Here is a 16,996-nt window from a genome sequence, read left to right as displayed (position 1 = left end):
ATAGAGTGGACAAACAAGGTGGCTTGCAGTTACCAAACTTTAAAAAAAATATTATAGAGCAGCACAATTAAGGTATTTATCAGATTTTTATCAGAAAAGGGAAAAACCAGATTGGACTAAGATAAAGCAAGATAAAATAGGGGAGAAGGTACTTTATAAGTGGGATGAAAAGCTGGTACAATATAAAAGCTCACCAGTACTGCATCATTTACTCAATATATGGAAGAAGATTCACTTAAAAAGGAAAAAAACAAATTACCAACTTCCAAAATTATTATTGATACAAAATCAACTAATCCCTTTTAGAATAGATAACCTTTCCTTTAAAGAATGGGAGAGAAAAAAATTAAAAGAATAGAAAATTGTTTTTTAGGAAATAGTTTATTAACATTTGAACAAATGAAGTACAAATATGGAATAACTCATGGTAAAATGTTTGCATACTATCAACTGAATACTTACTTAAAGGACAAATTGGGAAGCAGACTGAGATTACCAGAAGGAAGCAGGTTTGAATATGTGATTACAGAAACAATGATAATAAAAAGATTTATAACGAACATATACATCAAGCTGCAAGAGAAGGAAAACTATGAAATAAGCTATAAACCCAAACAAAAGTGGGAAAAAGATTTAAACATAAAGATAAAAAATGAAACATGGGAAAAGTTATCCTCTGGAACTATGAAGAATATAATAAACACAAGGTTATGAATGATACAGTATAATTGGTTACACAGGTTATATATCACGGCCCAAAAGTTAAAAAAATGGGATCCAACATTATCAGATAGATGTTTTCGCTGTCAGAAGGAAACGGGAACAACAGTACATGCAATGTGAGAAAGTGAAAAAGTTTTGGGAAGATCTAAATCAGGTATTAAACAAAATCACAAAAAATAACATACCAAAAAATCCAGAGATCTTTCTTCTAAGTAATAGAAGTAAAGAATTAGGCCTCAAACTGGATGAAGCGCAAAAAAGATTTATTATGATAGTCTTAGCTGTAGCAAAAAAATGTATAATGTCAATTTGGAAATCAGAGGAGAGCCTGAGAGTACAGCAATGGTACATAGAAATGAATAAATGTATTCCATTGGAAAAAATAACATATAATTTTAAAAATAAAGTCACATTATTGAACAAATTTGGGAACCGTACATGGAACACAACAGAGAGGGCTTGCCTCTGACCTTCACCCCCTAAAATGATAAAATGTTAAGAAGACAATATCACTTGATCCAGTGTGTAAAAGTAGATGACACAATTTTCTTGTTTATTTTCATTGTGTGATGACATTGTTTAATGGTTTTATTGTATTGTATATGTTGAACATTTAATGGGTTTGGAGGGGGTGGGAAGGGGGGAGTGAAGGTAGGGGAGAAAAAAGGGGAGAAAATGCCACTGTGTATATTTAAGATGGAAATGTTTGTGTATTTTGGTTGATATGGTTCGCAGTGTGAATTTTATTTTTAAAAATAGTGTTGGATTAAAATAATAATTCAATAGATGAACCTTTGAAAACTGATTGGCTCATCACTTGAGTGTGTGTGTGTGTGTGTGTGTGTGTGTGTGTGTGTGTGTGTGTGTGTGTGTGTGTGTGTGTGTGTGTGTGTGTGTGTGTGTGTGTGTGTGTGTGTGTGTGTGTGTGTGTGTGTGTGTGAGAGTGTGGTTAAATGGAAACTACTGTATTAAGTGAAGCTCTCCTTTTTATACAGGACAATTACGATAATATCACAAAAGCAACAACACAAACTTATTTTACTTCAAATTTAGTCCATTAGTCTGAGAAACCAAAATGCTATCCTTGAGCTCATGATGTTAATAGCTTCATTGTGCTCTATTGGAAGTTTAGAATGGAAATGTGTTCAAATGAGGATTTTTCTGGCTGTTTGAGAAAAGCATTGAAGCACTCTTCACTGGTTCAATATTATTTAGTATGAATATCAACTATCAACTCTGGAATCAACTGAACACATTATGTGCCCTCATCATTCACTATTTAAGAATGGTTCAAATAAACATGTCAATCCAATTCTATTTGTTTTCTTGTCTTATGATGTTCTGAAAAGTCCAGCCATTATTAGCACCAACGTTCACCTAGCCTCCCCACTCCCATGCACACATCCATTTCTCTTACCCTCCACACTACATTTCACAGTTGAATCACAGCTTTTGACTTTGTTGTGAAACTGCTATTTTCGACTATAAAATTTACTTTTAAAATGACACACACTTCTGTTTATAAAGCATTTATAAAGTAGCAAAATGAAATTAAGGTGCTTCACAAGAAAATTACCAAAAGAAACCCAGACAAGGGAAGTTCCACCACAATTTTGGCATATCAAGGGACTACCACTGATTGTGGAGTAAACAAACTAAGTGATTGTCACGAGGCAAGTCCAAGGGGAGAAGAGATTTCTCAAGAGCTATGGAGCTGGAAGAGATTGGGAAAAGTAAAATCAAAGAGGAATTTGAAGTCGTCATTGCGAGTTTCATAATAAAGCATTACCGTGAGGCAACTCAGTTTGAGAAGCAGAAAGGTGATCGGTGGATAATGTGCACTAGGACCCAAGCAACAGCGTTTTAAAGGACCTTTTTTTTTGCAGTGATAAATCAAATCCAAGGTGCAAAGGTAAAGTCTGGAGGCAACAGCAATGAACATAAACCTTTGCCTGAACATATTAAAAAAAACTCTTGATGCTGAAAACATTTAAATAAAAAATAAAGTTCAGCATTGCTGAAACTAAACTTCATTAGGCCGCAGGGAGTACATTCACTTTCCATATCACATTTGCAGCATTTGGTATGCCAATTCTCTACTATTGCACTTAAGGTGAAATATTCAGTATCTTGCATGAAAATACAGCTCTTTTTAAAGCCATTTCTTGTGACTGAATGGTTTTAGTTCACAAGTTCACAAGATAAAGGAACAGAAGCAGGCCACTAGGTCCATCGAGTCTGTTCCGTGACTCTATACTCAGCCAAAATATGCTCACACCTAGTGGGGGGGGTGGGGGGGTGGGGGGGGTGGGGGGGGGTGGGGGGGGTGGGGGGGGGTGGGGGGGTGGGGGGGGTGGGTGGGGGTGGGGGGGGGGTGGGGGGGGTGGGGGGGGGTGGGGGGGTGGGGGGGTGGGTGGGGGGGGGTGGGTGGGGGGGGTGGGTGGGGGGGGGTGGGGGGGGGTGGGGTGGGGGGGGGGGAATGGGAACCAGAATGTAAGTGCAGATAATAGGGGAGAAGGTGAAAAGCATGATACCATGTTTTGTGAATTTATGGGGAAGGAGAGGTAGGCAAAGAAGCATAAATATAGTCAGTTAAAGGGTTTGAAAAGTGTTTATTTCAATGCAAGGAGTATTAGGAATAAAGGAGATAAGCTTGCAGCATGGATCAGTCCATGAAATTACAATGTTTTAGCTATTACAGAGATTTGGCTAGTGGGAGGACAGGATTGGCTGATGCAGGTGTTGGATTTACACATTTTAAAAGGATTTTGGAATGGTGCTAAAATTAGAAGGTTGTTGTTATGGGTGAATTCAACTTCCCTAATATTGACTGGCACATCCTGGCTGCAAGAGGGATAGATGAGACAGAATTTGTCAGGTGTGTACAAGAAGGATTCCTGTGAGAGTATGTGGATGAGCCGACTAGAGGGGAGGTTATATTTGATCTAATATTGGGTAATCAAGCTGGTCAAGTGACAGACCTTTCAGTGGAAGTGCATTTCACTGAGAATGACCAGAACTCCCTGAGCTTTAGCATAGCAATGGATAAGGATAAATGTAGAAAAAATGGGAAAGTATTTAATTGGGGAAGGGCTAATTATGATGAGGTAAGAAAAGAAATTAATGAAGGTAGGTTGGTCAATGTGGCCTATATGGAATTTAGTAAGTCATTTCACAAAGTTCCCCCATGAGAGACTCATTCAGAAAGTCATGAGGTATGAAATCCATATAGAACCTTGGATGTGAGGATTAAAAATTGGCTTGCATGCAGAAAGCAACAAGTAGTAGATGGACGGAAAGTATTCTATCTGGAGGTCAGTCGCAAGAGGAGTTGTTCTGGGTCCTGATCTGTTCTGTCTTGGACCTCTGCTCTTCATGATTTTTATGAATGGCCTAGATGAAGAGGCGGAAGGATTGGTCAGTTATGTTTTCAAATGATACAAAGTTTGGAGGAGTAGTGAATAGTGCTGAAGGTTGTTGTAGGTTACAAAAGAATATAGACTAAATGAATAGTTGGGTGGAAAAGTGACAGGTGGGTTCAATCCGGATAAATGTGAGGTGATGCATTTTGGAAGGTGAAACTGGAAGTCTGAATACAGAGTTAATGGTCAGATACTAAACAGTATGGAATAACAGGTTGACCTTGGAGTTCAAATCCATACATCCCTCAAGGTTGCCACACAGGTTGATCGTAAAGTTATGAAGGCCTATGAAATGTAGGGCTTCATTAATAGGGAGATTGAATTCAAGAGATGAGATGTTATATTGCAACTCTAGTGAGACCACGTAGAGTATTATGCTCAGTTCTCTTCACCTCATTATTGGAAGGATGTGGAAGCAATGTAGAGGGTGCAGAAGAGATTTAATTGGATGCTGCCTGGATTTGGAGAGTAAGTCTTTTGAGGCAAAGTTAGCAGAGATAGGACTTTTCCCTTTGGCATGAAGAAGGATGAGATGAGACTAAATAGAGGGCTACAGTACTCTTAGAGGCATAGATAAGGTCAATAGTCAGCATCTTTTTCCTAGGGCATGCTCAACAAACATCATACGATATCTGTACAAAGTGAAAGGAGAGACATTAGAGGTATGTTTTTTTTTTATATAGAGAGCTGTGGGTGTCCAGAAAGCCTTGACAGGGACATTCAAGAGATTCTTAGACAGGGACATGGATGAAAGAAAAATAAAAGGTTATGAGGTAGGAGGGTTTAGTATTTCTTTTAAGGAATATATAGGTCAGCACAACATCGAGCACAGAAGCGCCTGTATGGTGCTGTTATGTTCTATCACCTATAACACAATCCCATCACCAGTCACATCTCTCCCTCTACTCCCAACTCAGGGTTCTGTAGGGGCTTCTCCCTCGGACACTCCCTCATCCACTCATCCCTTCATATTATTGACCATTTGCCACCTTCCCCTGCAGTCATGAGAAGTGCCATATGTGCACCCACACTGCCTTCCTCACCAACATTTGGATGTCTTTACAGTCCTTACAAGTGACTTCTTAGGCCTTCTATATGTCGGGAAATTGGAAGCAGACTGGGAGATCATTTTGCTGAGCATCTCTTCGGTCTGTCCACATCAGTGACAGGGATCTCCAGTGGCCAACCATTTCACTTTTGTATCCCACTCCAATACTGAAACATTTGTCCACGGTTTCATGTACTGTCAAATCAAGACCACCTGTAAATTGGTGGAGCAACACCTAATTTTTTGTCTTGGCACTCTCCAGCTGGATGGCATTAACATCGACTTCTCTGATTTATACAAGCCTAGTCTTCAATTTTCCTCTCTCTTTCCTATCCTTCTGTCTTCTTTCCTCCAGTTCTTCACCACTTTCCCTCTCAATTCACAGAGCCATCCCCATCCACTTGTTTGCTGGTGTGCCCTCCTTCCTACCTATGGGACTGTGCTCCTCCCCTTCCTCTTCCCCTACCCCACCCACCCCAGAATTTTGTTTGGGTGCCTGCCCACATATTGTCCATATTTTGATGAAGGGTTCAAGCCCAAAACGTTTGTTATGTATCTTTATCTTTGCTCTGTAAAATGCACTGTTTGACTTGCTGAGTCTCTCCAGCATTGTGTTTTTACTTCAATTGTGGTTTGCTCTCCAATCTGCACTTTTTCTATTCCTTTCTGGGAAGAGAAAATTACTGATACATGACAACGCTTCAAAGCGATTAGAAATTTTGCAGAGCCTCAAAAAAATTGCCTATTCTTCAGGTCTGATCCTATCAGGAACATGCCAGGAGGCAGTTCAAACCAATTACTCCACAAGCCAGCTGCACCCTGCATCACCACTATTTAGGAACCGGATATATAAAACAAAATGACTTAAAAACTCAGTAATTCTGAAAGCATCTGTGACTCCTGCAGATTGACAAGTGAAGGGTTGTTTTGCTAGGAAGAATTCTTTGGAGCCGCTAATGGTTGTGAAGGAGGAGGTTGGGAACAAGTGTAGAACTTCCTGCGGTCACAGGAGTGGGTACCAAGGGGATGAATGGATGAGAGAGTAATTGAGAGAACAGACCCTGCTGAAGCTGAATAGGGGAGAAGAGGGAAAGATACCAGATGTAGACTGGGAGATCATCTTTGCTCTGCCCACAGCAAAGGCGGGGATCTCCAAGTGACCAACCATATCAATTCTGCTCCATATTCCCACACTGACATTTTTTTGCATGGGCTCATGCACTGCTAAACTGAGGCCACCCACAAATTGGAGGATCAATGCCTAATATTTTATCTGGACACCCTCCAACCAGATTCATTAACATTGACTTGTCTGGTTTCTATTAGGCCACTTCCCTGTCTCACTCTCTTTCCCTTCCTTCTGTCTCTTTTCCTCTGGCTTTCCAGCCCTTTCCTATCAATTTGGAAAGCTATCCCCTCCCCTGATCATTTTTTTTTAATTTGTTCCCTTGCAACTATATCCACCAAAAACCTCTTGCCTGTGGGCCTACGCTCCTTACTTTGCACCACCAACCAACATTTTATTCAGGTGCCTGTCTGCTTTTTGCTCATTCTTTGATGAAGTGCTCAAGACTGAAACTTTGATTATGTATCTTTATAGAAGCACAGAACTAAAGAGCATTACAGCACAGAACAAAGGTCCTTTGGCCCTTAGTTTATGCCATATTTTGCCTAGTTCCACTGATCTGGACCCAATCCAGAGGTCTCCATATCCCTCCCATCCAAGCATCTGTCCAAATTTTTCGTAAATGTGAAAACTAAGCCTGCATTTACCACTTCAGTTGGCAGCTCGTTCCACACTCTACTGCCCTTTTGTGAAGAGATTCCCCCTAATGTTCCTGCTATACCTTTCCCCTTTCACCCTTAATGCATATCCTCTAGTTTGTATCTCAGTGGAAAAAGCCTAATTGCATTTACTCTACCTATTCCCCTCATAATTTTGTATACCTCTACCAAATTTCCCCTCATTCTACTATGCTCTTGGAAATAAAGTCCTAACCTGTTTAACCTTTCCACGTTACTTAGTTCCTGAAGTCCCATTAACGTCCTCATGAATCTTCTTTGCATTCTTTCACTCTTATTGATATATTTTCTGTAATTAGGTGACCAAAACTCTGCACAATACCTCAGATTTGACCTTACCAATATCTTACTGTATACAACTCCTACATTCAAATTTTTCATTTATGAAGGCTAATATGCCAAAAACTCTTTACAAACCTATCTTCTTGTGACACCATTTTCAGGGAATTACGTATCTGTATTCCTCAGCGCCATAACCATTTACCATGTGTGTCCTACCTTTGTTTGTCCTTCCAAAATGCAACACCTCACACTTGTCTGGATTATATTTCATCTGCCATTTTTCAACCAATTTTTCCAGCTGGTCAAGATCTCCCTGGAAGCTCTGAAAGTCTTCCTTGCTGTCCTCAATGCCTCCAAACTTTGTGTCATCTGCAAACTTGCTAATCCAATTTACTACATTATCATTCAGATCAGTTACGTCGAGGACAAACAACAATTGTCTCAGCACTGTTCCCTGAGGCACCCCATGAGACACAGGCCTTCAATCTCTGGGTCCATCAACTTGGCACACACCCACATATCCTCCATTATCTGCCATCAACTCAGCACTCACCCTCATATCCTCCATTATCCGCACATCCGCCCTTATCTGCACATCCGCCCTGGCCCCCTCCACCCCGACATGAAACAGGAAGGGCAGGATTAAGGCCCTTACATTGTCTAATTGACAAGACATTAAGACTCTAAGTGCTGAATGTGAAATAATAAATTAAGAAATCAATTTTTTTCCAGGCCAGACCCCACAATTATATTAAATATAATCTTTTTTTTTCATTTATTGCAGGGCCCCATTTTTGTGGGGCCCTAGTTCAGCTGCAGAATGGTAAATTCAGCATTGGAAAAAAACTCTGGGGTGTCCCTTCCCTTGGTGCCCTAATCACATGCATATTTTGCTTAAAGATTAATCCAGGCCTGGCAACGAGGACAGGATTCCTCTTGTTCTCATCTATTACCCCATCAGCCTCTGTATCCACCACATCCTCCTCCACCATTTCTTTGTGATCCCATCAATAGACACATATTCCTCTCTCCTCCTTCCACAGGGACCGGTCTCTCCATGACTCCCTTGTCTACTCATCCCTCCCTACCAACTTCCCCCTTGAGACCTACCCCTGTGATCACTTGTGCCCACACCTCCTCCCTCACCACCATTCTGGGCCAAAACAGTCCTTCCAAGTGAAATTACATTTCACTTGTGAATCTGCAGAAGTCATCTACTGCATCTGGTGCTTCAGCTATGGTTTCCTCTACATCGAAGAGACTGGACGTAGAATGGGAGATCGCTTCAATGAGCCCCTTAGCTCTGTCTGCCACAATAGTGTGGATCTCCCAGTAGCCACCCATTTCAATTCTCTATCCCATTCCTTTACTGACATGTATGTCCATGTCTTGTGTACTTCCAGACTGAGACGACCATTAAATTGGAGGAACAACACCTCATCTAGCAACTGGGTATCCTCCAAATGGATGGTATTAATATCAATTCCTCTGGCTTTCATTAACCCCCCCCACACACATATCCCTGCTTCCCCGTCATCTCTCCATTCCCTGTCTCCTTTTGCACAGACATGATCAATTCTACTTAGTCCTTTATCACATCCAATTAACACCTTTTGTTGATCTGGCTCCCCCCCCCCATTGTTTGAATATTGAAACATTCTGATATATCCTACTTGTGCCTTTTCTGATTTTTCCTTGAAGAAAGGCTCAGGCCCGAATTATCGGCAATGTATCTTTGTCTCCTATAGATGCTGAAAAGACCAGCTGAATTCCTCCAGCATTTTGGTGTTTTTACTACAATCATAGCCTCTGCAGCCTATCGTGTTTCTCTCGCTTCTTCCTCCTGTATAGCCAATGTCAAATCCAGTTTACCACCTCACCATGAATAACAAATGTCTCAACTTTCATGAGGGACTTTGTCAAAGCTCCATGTAGATAACATCCACAGCTTCATCAACTTCCCTAGTAATTTACTCAAAAAAAAACAAAATTGGTTAAACACAACCTACCATGCACTAAGCCATGTTGACTATCCCTAATCTGTGCTTGGTTATCCAAATACTTTTATATTCGATCTCCTGGAACCTTGCAATAATTTAGCCAATACTGACATCAGGCCCATTGGTCTGTAACTCCCTGGGTCACTTTTGGACCCTTTTTTAAACAACTTAACCACATGAGCTATGCTCCATTCCTTCATTCCACATGTCAAAGATTATTTTAAATATTTCTGGACCACTTTTGGACCCTTTTTTAAACAACTTAACCACATGAGCTATGCTCCATTCCTTCATTCCACATGTCAAAGGTTATTTTAAATATTTCTGGACCACTTTTGGACCCTTTTTTAAACAACTTAACCACATGAGCTATGCTCCATTCCTTCATTCCACATGTCAAAGGTTATTTTAAATATTTCTGGACCACTTTTGGACCCTTTTTTAAACAACGTAACCACATGAGCTATGCTCCATTCCTTCATTCCACATGTCAAAGGTTATTTTAAATATTTCTGGACCACTTTTGGACCCTTTTTTAAACAACTTAACCACATGAGCTATGCTCCATTCCTTCATTCCACATGTCAAAGGTTATTTTAAATATTTCTGGACCACTTTTGGACCCTTTTTTAAACAACTTAACCACATGAACTATGCTCCATTCCTTCATTCCACATGTCAAAGGTTATTTTAAATTTTTCTGGACCACTTTTGGACCCTTTTTTAAACAACTTAACCACATGAGCTATGCTACATTCCTTCATTCCAAAAGGCAAAGGTTATTTTAAATATTTCTGCAGATCCCCTGAAATTTCTACTCTAGTCTCCAAAGGTGCAAGGGAATATCTTGTCAGGCTCTTGGAATTTATCCACACTTATTTGCTTTAAGACAGCAAGAATTTCCTCCTCTTAAATCTGTATTGGTTCCATGATTTCACCGCTTGCTTTCCTTACTAGGCCAATTTCCTGGGTAAAAACTGATGCAAAAAGATCTCAACCATCGCTTCTGGCTCCACACACATCGCCAACCAGTCTGTTCTTCGAGGGGACCAATTTTGTTCCTTACTATCCTTTTGCTCTTCATACCTTGGAAAACTTTCCTGATCACATTTGACAAATTCCAAGCCATCCAGTCCTTTTACAGTTTGGGAGTCCCAGTCAATATTTGGAAAGTTAAAATCTCCTACTATCAATAAATCAATCTGCATGACTTGCTGACTTTGTGCAGCAGACAAGGACAGACTTCCAGGTTTAACTCTTTCTGAAGGGGATTTGCCTCCCATTCCACTCAGCAGAATGTCAAAGCTCCAGTGGAAGTAACTCTGCAGGAAGGGTATTCTCATTGTGTTCATTTGATCAATTTGGTGATGGAAAAAAATGTTTCCAGTCTGGATAATATTTATGCTTGATTTGATAGTTTTGTTGTCTTCTTACAGCATACATCAATTTAATCATGTTAAATTATTTGTATTTTTTTATTTCTGAGTAAACTGAATAACAACAATGGATTTATTTGTAACCAGATCATGAAGGATCCTTTGTAATTTTAAACACACACACATTGTCCAGCAGCAATGTATTTTTGTATAATTAATTTACTGTACTTCTCACAGTTCTTTACAACATAAATTAACTCGTGTCTCAGAAGAGACTTCAATTCACTTATTATCATTACATGTCAACAGAGAATGACCCCTTGCTGGTTCTCCACTCTGTGTTAGATCACTCTGGACCACAAGAACACCTAGGTCAGGCTGTTATTCATCGGCGAGAGCTGGATGTTTACACCATCATACCTGCAAAACTAATAATCAAACTCAGGAATCTGGGACTATGTTCATAACTTTGCAATTGGATCCATGTTTTCCTTCTGGGAGATCCAAATCATTACAGATTGGGATCTCACTTCCTCCTTTACTGACATTTAATGCAGGGCATGTCAAGCCTGCAATCTTAGTCATTTGCTCTATTTCCTTTACACTTATGATTGTTTAGCTAAGTTTGGTTTCAACATTATCTATAAGACTGGTACAGAGCACCAGAAATGGGGATAACATCCCCCATTGAAAATGAGAAGCATGGAAGATGACCCCACAAAACAATGACCAGCAAGCTGCTCAGTGGCTGAAGGACCCAGTCAGGCTGGGGGCGCCTTGCAGTCAAGTGATCTGCGCAGGCTGCATACTGCTGGAGGTTGGCTTATAAGAACCAGATACTGACACAGGGATTTAAGAGGGTGCTGAGGGCAAGGAGGATTCCCAAGTGGCCTTGGGAGGTAAGGGCTTCCCTGATCATGTCAAAATTTTGCATCTGGAGAATTGAATGACGAATTGAACAGGAATTTCTGCAGCTGAAGAGACTGCGGTGTGCTTGAGACAAATCCACAGACACTCAGTGACTCTGAAGGGATTCTCTTTTGTTTATCTTTCTTCTATTGTTAGGACTGCCAGGTTCATGGTGATACTTCGTCTTTCGGCAGTCAAAAAATGAAAGTATATCGTGTATGTTACATTTTTAATATACTATTATGTGACAATAAAAGGAACCTGAACCTTGAATTTTATGGACAGAATATCAGGAAATTATAAATCAGATTATAGGATGGAGATCAAGAATATGGTGGTCTGTGACAGAATAACAACATTGATCTAATTGTCAGCAAGACCAAGGGAATTTTACCAAGGGAGGCAAAGGATCCATTCACTCTTATTCAGTGATGGGACAACAATGAAAAAGGTTAGTGCCTTTAAGTTCCTTGGAGGCCACATATTGAACAACTTCTATAAGCACATAAGGCAACCATGAATAAGGCACACCAATGCCTTTACTATTTAAGAAGTCTGAGGAGATTTGGAACATCATCAATAATCTAATAAATTTCTACAGGTGCCCAAGGGAAAGTTGACAAATGGTTGCATAATGGCTTGGTTTGAAAAGTTAACTGCCCAGAAACAGAGAAGCCTAGAAGGCTACAGCACGTGGTAAACAGGGAAGTCTATCGACGCCCCCATTCATAAATTGTAAGCAGCCACATCATAAAGAATCACCATCAACCTTAGATGCCTTAGTCCGGCAAATGGTATAGAAGCTAAAAGTTCAACACCTTTAGATTCAATAATAGTAATTTTCCAACAGCTATAAGAAGGCTCTTGAACTTCATGTACTACCTTAACATCTATAAACCACCAAATGATATATCTGGACTTTTGAAATGTCACACTTTTCTTGCATTAACTAGGACTGTGAATATTTTCTTACATATATTTTATATTTATATTTTTCTGTCTTGGCCTATTTTGGTAATTTAATTTATACTGTTGCAGTTGGTGTCTCCTACATTCTTGTGTGGCTACTGCAAATAAGAACGTTGTCTATTGCACGTATATATGACAAAAAAATGCTCAAGATCTCATCTTTGTAATCACATTATTAAACATTCTTTGTTCCTCAGGAGTTTGGAATTTTCTATTGCAAGTCATCACAAACAAAACCTGTCTTTTCCATTAATTTGAACATGTGAGGCTTATAAATTTACTCATGTCATTTACAAATATAAACCATGGACCCACATGGCAGGGAATTTTGGAGCAATAATTCTGCTTTGAAAGCCACCCATCCATGTACATTTAAAAGCTTCATTATTATATTTAAGGAAGAAATATTTTTCAAGAACAAGATGCTCCAAAACTAAGAATAATATGAATATTTTTAAAAGTAAGGCTCTGTGGTAAAATTGATCTGATCTAACTTTCACAAATCTCATGATAATCTCAATGAGATTATGGTACTAATAGGCAGCAGAAAAAAAAAATAGAAATTCAGTTGCAATGTATTGGTTAATATTTAGATACTGCAGCCAATGTCATTTACATAAACAAAAAAGGCCCCAAAAGGATGAGGAAACTTACATTTGTTCTGTTTTCAACTAATCACTTTTGTGGAAGATTGGACAAGTGGCTTCCTTTGCCATCAGCTGAAGCAAGGTTGGAACCTTCGGTCCTTTTGTCCTGAAATGCATCTCCAAGATTAGTTTGCCATGATCAAAGTTCAAAGGTTCCTTTTATTGTTATGTAATTATACATTAAATATTTAATATGCAGTAAAAATCCTTATTATCTGACATTCAAGCAACCAGCAGCATCAAGTAAATGGCAAATAAAAGGGAGGAAAAAACCCAACACCCAACCCCAACCAACCAATTTTCCCCTGCAGCCGCTGCAACCGTGTCTGCCTGTCCCGCATCGGACTTGTCAGCCACCAACGAGCCTGCAGCTGACGTGGACTTTTACCTCCTCCATAAATCTTCGTCCGCGAAGCCAAGCCAAAGAAGAAAATTGGTATCCCCCCAGCAGTCAGTTCGCCAATCATGCAATCAGCTCTATCACCTCCTAACCTTAAGGAAGCAACCACAAGCGCTCATAGCTAACAAATAATAAGAGTGCAATACCCAAAAGTGCTGGAGAACATATTCTGTGAGTCACTTCGAATCATCAAGCCAATCTCCAACTCCTCTAACTAGACTCTGGCAGCAAATGAGCTCTGCATCCTCTGCACAATTAAGCACCACCGTTTTATCTTGGCTTGTGCAACACTGAGTTAAGTTGATGACAAAATTTGACACTGTGGTAGAATGTACTTTGAACCACAATAGTGGCTGATGCATACTTGCACAGGTAGCACAATCCCTTGCAATCTAACATCAATACTGCAAAACTGGGGCAATGTATTAAGCTGTCCTTTAATCTCACACAACCCAGTAAAGATCATATTTCAAATGTTCAAGGTTCAAAGGTTCAAAAGTGAGAAAAGTTCAAAGGCTCCTTTTATTGTTATGTAATAATACATTAAAAATTTTAATGTACAGTAAAATCCATATTATCTGGAATTCAAGCAAATAGCAGCATCAAGCAACTGGCAAATAAATTGCAGAAAATAAACAGGTAAAAAAATATGAAAGTTTAAAATTAGCATCCCCTAACAGTCAGTTTGCCAATCATACAACACATAGTCTCAAGCAAGCGGAAATTTCACTTATCCGGTATCTACCAATCCCCATAGGCGCCGGATACTGGGGTATTACTGTACATGATATACTTCAATGTTGTCTGCCCTTAGGCAAATAAGAATTGCCATGCGCAATGACAAGCGCCTATAAGAATAGGAGGAAGAGGGACAAAAAAGAGTCTCTCCAGAGAACAACGTGTCTGTGGATTTGCCTCCAGCATTCCCGCAACCTTGGTAGCCCCACAGAATCCTGTTCCAACAATTGGCACTCCAAGCTCCAGATCAAAACCACCTGTATGATCAAGAGTTTTCAGCACCTAGGCCCTTCAGGAGCACTTCTTACTCTTATCATGCTCTCAAATCCTGGATGCAATACCTGGTTCCCACGAGCCACTCTTCAGCAGCCTGAAACTTATATGGGTTCTTCAGCTGCTGAGCCCCTCACTGGTCCATTGCCATGGTCACCTTTCTGTAGGGTTATCTCCCATGCTTCTTCTCAACAGGGTGTGTTCTTCCTGTTTCAGATGCCCTGTGCTGGTCCGCTGCTCTCCCAGAGTCTCCAACCCCTCGTGGTTTGCTGCCCAGCACAGATACTGCCATCTTGGGACAGACCCTGAGGTTGCAGGATTTAAAAAAAAAAATGCTGTCAGCTCCTTATTAGGCCATTTAAAGACAGTACACATATGTCAGCATCAGTACTGGGCAGTAGGATCCTGCAGAGCAGTGCTGTCTCTCCATTCCCCACACTCCTGGATCCACAGCAGCAGTTGTACTGCTGTTACAGCAGCTCTGGCAGAGCACCGTCATATTTTTTTCAGGCTACTGCAGCCAAGGAATTCCACATATTTGGCTATTTTTGAACTCAGTGGAGGTATCTGCAACATATTGTAGTTTGCCAACCTCAGCCTTGTTGACTATTCCACATGAAGCAAATGAATTACTTTCACTTTTGCAGATGGGCAGCAAGCAAACAAATTGTAGGTCCTTTCTGGGCGATGGGTCTTTCTTCCATAGTGTAGGGAGCTTTTGGATACATGTATGCAGTTTTGCAGTTTTACAGGCAAATTCAGAGAAGAAACACAAGATGCCACTTCCACAATGCCCAGCTGGTGTGGACTTATACACATCAGCGCTTAAGATCAGTGACGACATAAAAAAAGACCCTTGAGTGATGAGGGCTAACCTTCAATCAAATGGCTCTTCAATGACAGAAGAAATGAGGCACATATGCATGGGTAACATACATACAATGAATATACATCATGCTGAAACAGTCAATTGTTGTGCTCAAGCAACAACATCTCCCCTCACTCTTTTAGAAAATCTTGTAGTCCCAGCTGAGTGGATCTTCAGATTCTTGGTCATATTTTGTAAGCCACAAACCTCATTATTGTGGGCACTGATACTTGGCTACCATTGATTGGTAAAGAAGCAAGTTGGAAAGGGGATGGTTGGGGTGGGTGCAGGGTAGGGGGTGGTGTAGGTGTGTCATCTAGCTGTGACACATGCAGAAATCTGATTCACACCCCACCCTAACTAGCCCAGCCCTTTGAGCCAATTCTTACCCCAAAGGTACGGATTTGATTTGATGCCTCCCCTTATCTATAGTGTTCTAACATGAAGTAAAGGAGGAGAAAGAGGACAAGAATTTGGAGATGGTGGAAGAAGGGAGAACAGATCCAAGGCAGTCTCTTCCAGCCAAATCTCCCCTTGAACACCTATGCCACCAATTGAGGTGTCACAGCAGTAGTCTAGGTTCTCACTCGAGAACCTCAATGAACCTAAAAAGTCAAAGGACAGAGAAATATTAATAGATCTGTGAATGGGGAAAACTGTGTAACATTGATTCAACTTAAAAATGATAGAACCACATATCTTTTAAAAACATGGCATGATAGAAACAGTGAAGGACAAGGGGCAATGTGGTGCGCACAGATGTGATACTAAACTGTCCTGTAAAATACTGGCCTTTATATCTGAGGACAATGATGCAACATGATTGAAGGTATGACAATGCTATAAGACCACAAGACAAAGGAGCACAATTAGGCCATTTGGCCCATTGAGTCTAGCCCCAAAATAATGTCATGGCTGATTTACTATCCTTTTCAAACCTGTTCACTTGCCTTCTCCCCGAAATCCTTGATTTCCTCCTGAATCAAGAACCCATGTATCTTTTGTCCTAAATATACCCAACGACAGCCTCCCCAGCTGTTCAATTCTATAGATTCCCCACCCTCTGGTTAAAGAAATTGTGCTCATATCAATTTTAAAGGACATTTTTGTATTTTCAGGCTGTGCTATCTTGCCCCAGACACTTCCTCCAAAATGAGATTTCCTGCAGTTTCTAGATTAATGTTTAGCAGATCCTAATTCTGCACCCCAGCCATCCGCACCAACACCTATTGAAGATAGACGGATTGGGGAGTTTTTTCCAATTGATGTTGCCTAGTTCCAGTTCATCACTAAGCCTCCTGAGGAGTTTGCTGGGTGGATAATTTTGCAGATTGTGAGCTCCAACTTTATGAAAATACTGGCTCTAATATTTGTTCCTGTGCCAGGTATTTTCTGTTGCTGCTCCTGACTCAGCACCAATGGACTAGGCCTTCCCCTCATCAGCTATGTCCCTGAGATTGCTGATCACATACCATTATATCTGGAGTATGATATTCCTTTCTGAGCTCTCTGGTGCATTCTCCCATGGAGATTCCAGC

General features: G+C 40.4%; 1 long non-coding RNA gene across 1 annotated transcript in view; it reads right to left on the bottom strand.

Annotated features, from left to right (window-relative positions):
- The window catches only part of LOC138756264 (uncharacterized), a 66,704-nt gene that overhangs the window by 21,788 nt on the left and 27,920 nt on the right, over nt 1–16,996 (bottom strand). The window contains exon 2 of the long non-coding RNA XR_011352926.1: nt 13,187–13,285. This is a non-coding gene — a long non-coding RNA (uncharacterized lncRNA). The remainder of the gene's footprint in view (nt 1–13,186; nt 13,286–16,996) is intronic.

Source organism: Narcine bancroftii, chromosome 3, assembly GCF_036971445.1.
Source record: "Narcine bancroftii isolate sNarBan1 chromosome 3, sNarBan1.hap1, whole genome shotgun sequence".
Classification (NCBI taxonomy): Eukaryota; Metazoa; Chordata; class Chondrichthyes; order Torpediniformes; family Narcinidae; genus Narcine; species Narcine bancroftii.
Note: the sequence above shows the minus strand (reverse complement) of the source record. Positions and strands in the feature narration are given on the sequence as shown.